The sequence below is a fragment of the Littorina saxatilis genome, linkage group LG15 (genome assembly GCF_037325665.1).
Source record: "Littorina saxatilis isolate snail1 linkage group LG15, US_GU_Lsax_2.0, whole genome shotgun sequence".
Taxonomy (NCBI): Eukaryota; Metazoa; Mollusca; class Gastropoda; order Littorinimorpha; family Littorinidae; genus Littorina; species Littorina saxatilis.
In genome coordinates this window covers 24,104-29,808 of record NC_090259.1, presented here as the reverse complement: position 1 = coordinate 29,808, position 5,705 = coordinate 24,104, and the positions used below count along the sequence as shown (strand labels likewise).

Genomic DNA, 5,705 nt, shown 5'->3' with positions numbered 1-5,705 from the left:
GCACGGAGAAGTCCAAGACGATGGTTAACAGCACGGAGAAGTCCAAGACGATGGTTAACAGCACGGAGAAGTCCAAGACGATGGTTAACAGCACGGAGAAGTCCAAGACGATGGTTAACAGCACGAACGACACCAGTGCAGTCATCACCATGAACGGCGAGAAGCTGGAAGAGGTCAGCAAGTTCAAGTACCTGGGAGCAACCCTGTCCAAGGACGGCACCAGTACCGCGGAGGTCCGCATCAGAATCGCCATGGCGACCTCAGCGATGGCCAGACTGAGCAGGTTGTGGACAAGCAACTCCATCAGCTTCTCCACCAAGTACAGGCTCTACAAGTCCCTCGTAGTCTCCATCCTCCTCTACGGCTGTGAAACCTGGACACTACTAGCCGAAACAGAACGAAAGATCCAAGCCTTCGAGTTCAAGTGCTTGCGCAGACTGCTGCGCATCTCATACTTGGAACACAAGACGAACGAGTACGTGCGGAACACAACAACGGCACTCGTGGGACCCCAGGAACCCCTCCTGGCAACTGTCAAACGACGCAAGCTTGTCTGGTTCGGTCACATCACCAGGCACGACTCCCTGTGCAAGACTATACTTCAGGGAACTCTGGAGGGTGGTCGTCGCCGTGGCCGACCGAGAAAGAGCTGGACAGACAATGTCAAGGAATGGACCTCGCTTCCCATGGATGAGCTGCTCACAACGGCCCAGAACAGACCCGAATGGAAGAGGACTGCTGTCTCGTCGTCCCTCATGCCCCCCCCCCCCCCCCCGGCGGCCAAACCGGTCAAGGGAATGAAATGAAATGATGCAATGCAACCCACGCCTTTGTTGTTTGAGACATGTGATCACGCCTAATCTTACCATTCAAAGCGATTGATCGCTTATAAACGAGTTGAATAACATGTTTTAAAAGAGCCCGGTTGTAAAATTAAGCGTTTCGACATTATTTTAGATCAAACGAGAAATTTGTAACAGTCGCGTCAAAGTAACCGCGTCACTTGGTTTCTTGTCGCGACTGAGCTATTTCTTGACCGTGGTTTTTCACTTTGCTCCTTTCTACGCTTAAATATGCAACATTTTTTACATTTAGTGCTTTTGCATCGATCAAAGGAAACCTACTTGAATATTAGTGAAGTATTGACAGAAATCAAATTCTTGGAGGCAATTTGAAACGTGAGATCACGGCACAGTCGTTACACGGAAACCAATTTTGTCAGTTACTTGTGACAACTGATCGTTCTTATGAAGTTTGGATTCCTTTATTGTTACTATTCAACGAACAGGAGCCAGGAAACTTCACATACTTTCATTAAATTAAAAGGAATCAGGTTTGAGAAAACAACAACATCCATTTCCCGATTTTGTTGTGAGAAAACACCTTTCTTGTGTGGTAAACTGAACAGTTGCTACAGAAAAACCACGCCCAACAAGTGGTTACTCTGTGGCAACTGTTACATATTTGTTTGTTATTATTTTTTGTACAAGTTATTTGAATTGGCAAGGATCAACTAGTATTGTTTTCTGAGCCTAACTTGGAGCATCCACATTTCATACTGAACTATTGCTGCCTTTCTCTTGCTAAGACCAAATTTTTGTGTTAATGACCACCACAGTGGTTACTTGGTCGCAACTGTTACATTTGTATTTTCTTAATTATATTTAGTCAAGTTTTGACTAAATATTTTAACATCGAGGGGGAATCGAAACGAGGGTCGTGGTGTATGTGCGTGCGTGTGTGCGTGTGTGCGCGTGTGCGTGCGTGTGTGTGTGTGTGTGTGTGTGTGTAGAGCGATTCAGACTAAACTACTGGACCGATCTTTATGAAATTTGACATGAGAGTTCCTGGGTATGAAATCCCCGAACGCTTTTTTCATTTTTTTGATAAATGTCTTTGATGACGTCATATCCGGCTTTTCGTGAAAGTTGAGGCGGCACTGTCACGCCCTCATTTTTCAACCAAATTGGTTCACATTTTGGTCAAGTAATCTTCGACGAAGCCCGGGGTTCGGTATTGCATTTCAGCTTGGTGGCTTAAAAATTAATTAATGACTTTGGTCATTAAAAATCGGAAAATTGTAAAAAAAAAAAAAAACAATTTTATAAAACGATCCAAATTTACGTTTATCTTATTCTCCATCATTTGCTGATTCCAAAAACATATAAATATGTTATATTCCGATTAAAAACAAGCTCTGAAAATTAAATATATAAAAATTATTATCAAAGTTAAATTTTCGGAATCAATTTAAAAACACTTTCATCTTATTCCTTGTCGGTTCCTGATTCCAAAAACATATAGATATGATATGTTTGGATTAAAAACACGCTCAGAAAGTTAAAACAAAGAGAGGTACAGAAAAGCGTGCTATCCTTCTTAGCGCAACTACTACCCCGCTCTTCTTGTCAATTTCACTGCCTTTGCCATGAGCGGTGGACTGACGATGCTACGAGTATACGGTCTTGCTGAAAAATGGCAGCTACTTGACTAAATATTGTATTTTCGCCTTACGCGACTTGTTTTTTTTTTAGAAATACATAAATGGAAAGGGTCAACAGGTATTGTTTTCTGAAGCTGTAATGGGAGCGTGAAAGCTTCATACCCCCAACAATTCTACAGTTGCGGTCTTAAAGGCATATGTACGCGCTCCCGTGTTTACAAAGTGTAGTTTGCCCATAATCGATGTCAAACGCACCATAAGACCATGTAATGACGATATGTCGCCATGCGCGGACCATATACATGCATTACAGCTTGTTTTAGAGTCTCAAAAACTTTGGATGTAAACAAAGACGCGGAGTTATTTCCCTTGCGTCAACGCTACCTCTGTTGGCAAATCTATAAATAGGACGATCCAGATCAAAATGAAAATTAACATATCTCAACATTGAAGGGGTCCTAGACCACAATATTTTGCAGGGAACTTAATTTAGCATGTCTCCAGCTGTTGGTAAAGCAATTAGCGTGTATAGTCATCGAGTACATATGGCTTTAACCTTGCCAGAAAAATGTTTTCTCTTATTTTTCACGTTTTGAATGACGACAAGAAATTATATTCCACAGTATAACAAGAGGCGAAGCCTTCAAGGCTCACGTAAGAAATAGACAAACAGTAACACAAACTCAATCACTCCGTCACACATACAGACACAGTAAGCTTAGGTGACACTGTGCAAGAAAGAGAGACACTAGATCTAGATCTGTCTGTCTGCATCATAGATATCCCTTGACAGGATCGCCAACTTTGCGCGCGCGCCAACGCTGGCCCTGTTTCGAACTCCCGTCTGCGGCTGCGAGAGGTTTTGACAGTAACTTTACTTCCGGTGCAGTCTTTCAACACATAAAGGAGAATTTCGAAGGGGAGGTGTAGTTTGTGGCTGAGGTATGTGAAAAGCAAACAAACCAATACAAAAAGATCATTGCTGATGATTGAAATGAGTCATGTGAATCAACAATAAAGATTCATTGTGGACGGCACGTCATTATTTTTGTTTTTAACACTTGAAACGCCAGAGCATCTGACACACTGGTAAATCCGAAGCTGTGCACGCAAGCTGATCAGCAGATCGTTTTTCTGCAGATATCTCGCTCACATCGGCCACTATTTTAGCTCAGCGAACCGACAAATTTGCAACAGAACAATTTCTGAATGTTAGAAATTCGGCTGTAGATTTATAGATACCCTTTCTATTCCATGGTTGTTGTTTTTTCAGGGGGAAAGTACCGACATCTCAATCGCTGAAAAGATGACAGCATCACCACAAAAGAAACTGCAAGAATTGCCAAAAGTAAGTAAAAATATTGACAGATCTACGGTAAAAGACTATGAAAATTTAGAACTGGAACAACAGATATTCAAGAAATAACCGATAAGTGATATATTATAACTGAACCATTGATTGATTTGAATGTACATCATGCATGGAAGTTAAAAATGGTGCAGGAACTGAAGTCAGATCAACACATCAAAAAGATTAGTGCAATATATTTGTTTTCTTTCCCCTCCAGCATAATTCTGTTTTGATATATGCTTGATGTCTTCTGTTGTTTTTAAATTCATTGTCACTTCTAAATTGCATGCTTTATTGCAGAACGCTTGTGCATCTATCAAGAATGACAACTGCCTTTCACCGGAGCTCAGAGGGCTTGTCGACCAATTCAGTAATTGAAAAGTAAGTTTTTGAGTAAGGCGGTATAAAAAAAATCAGCTTGCAAAGTCCCAGTACCTGAAAGATCACTTTCATTCATAGTTTTCGAGCAAAAATACTGCTGCACAGAGAGGCTACTGTTTACAAATATTTTAGGTACATGCCTGCCACTACAATATTTCATGTGTTTTTTAGGATCATTAATAGCACATGTCATAGTTGTAAGACATGATAAGGATTCATGAAAGTGGTTTGTCAACACGTTCTACAACGACAAATGGAATACAAAATTTAATATGTTCACATCCATTCATGTAAAGTGTAGTTTTGGGTTGCTGTCGTGTGTTGTTGGTTTTGATTGTGTGCATGCATCTACATCTTCAGTTTCACTCTTGGGTTGATTTGTGTGTTGTTTTAATTATAATATTTTATTTTCTGTGTTTTAGGTGCAGATCTGGAAGAGAAACTTCTGCTTCTTCATGACTGCCTAGTTCCCTGAGGCAAGGTTGGGAATGCTGCCAAGGAGAAGGCGTGGGCCAGGTACTACTCTGCTTTTTCAACCCAGCATTCAGGCATTACTGAGTTGACAGTATCCCCTGCAGTTTCAGCCTGGATTGCCTTGAACATGTTTATACTGTTGGTGTCTTAAAGGCCTATGAAGAAAAACTAGGGAACCAGTAAGTGCATTAGAAATCAAAGAGGATGAAGAGTACAATGCAAAGTATGTTGGAGTATGTGTTGCCAAAAAGCTAAAACAGAGAGTTTGGTGTCTCCAAAAGAGTGTGTACAGAGATAAGAAATTGCAGTGTTTGGAAGCCCTGACTTGCGCCCCTGAATCCTACAGTGAAGAGAGTGAAACCACCCCTGACATGACAAGCATGCTGAACAAGGGCAAACTGACCTTTGTCAAGCCCAATGTATTGCAGATGTGTCTGTCCATGCAACACAAAGCAGAAATCTTAAACAGAATGAGGCAAAGCGTTGATGATATCAAATAACCAAAGGGAAGTAATTGCTCTTTATTCATACGACATGACTGTGTAATAGAGTAAGCGAGAGTTGTACAAAACCTTTTCTCCTGGCACCTGAGAGAATAACAAGCATTGAAATATACAAGCGACTTTCATCCTCTCGTGCCAGGAGAAAAGGTTCCGTACAACTCTCGCTTAATCTATTACACATGTCGTATGCATAAAGAGCGATTACTTCCCTTTGGTGATTTGATGTCCATGGAACATATTTTCTGTGAAACCTGTGCATCAACACACAGGCAAAAGCAGATGACTTTATTGAACCATGCAGGAACAGTGATGCTGTTCCGGTGTGTTTTTATGACACTTTGTATTCATTTGATCTTTCACAAGCTGTTCAAGAAGACACTTTGCAAAATGTTCTGGTTTTTTTTAAATAAGACTCCACCACAAACTGAAGACAATGATGGACAAAATGAAATGTACATGGAAAGAAAAGACTGAGGAAAAAGCTGAAAACATACAATGTTGGACAAAATGAAATGCACATGGAAAGAAAGGAGTTTGAGGAAAAAGCTGAAAA

General features: G+C 40.9%; 1 long non-coding RNA gene across 1 annotated transcript; it reads left to right on the top strand.

Annotated features, from left to right (window-relative positions):
- The first annotated feature begins 3,356 nt into the window (after nucleotides 1–3,356).
- On the top strand, nucleotides 3,357–4,949 carry LOC138948156 (uncharacterized). Its single transcript, XR_011449909.1, has 3 exons — nucleotides 3,357–3,791; nucleotides 4,095–4,175; nucleotides 4,598–4,949. It is a non-coding gene; the product is annotated as an uncharacterized lncRNA (long non-coding RNA).
- Nucleotides 4,950–5,705: the final 756 nt, after the last annotated feature.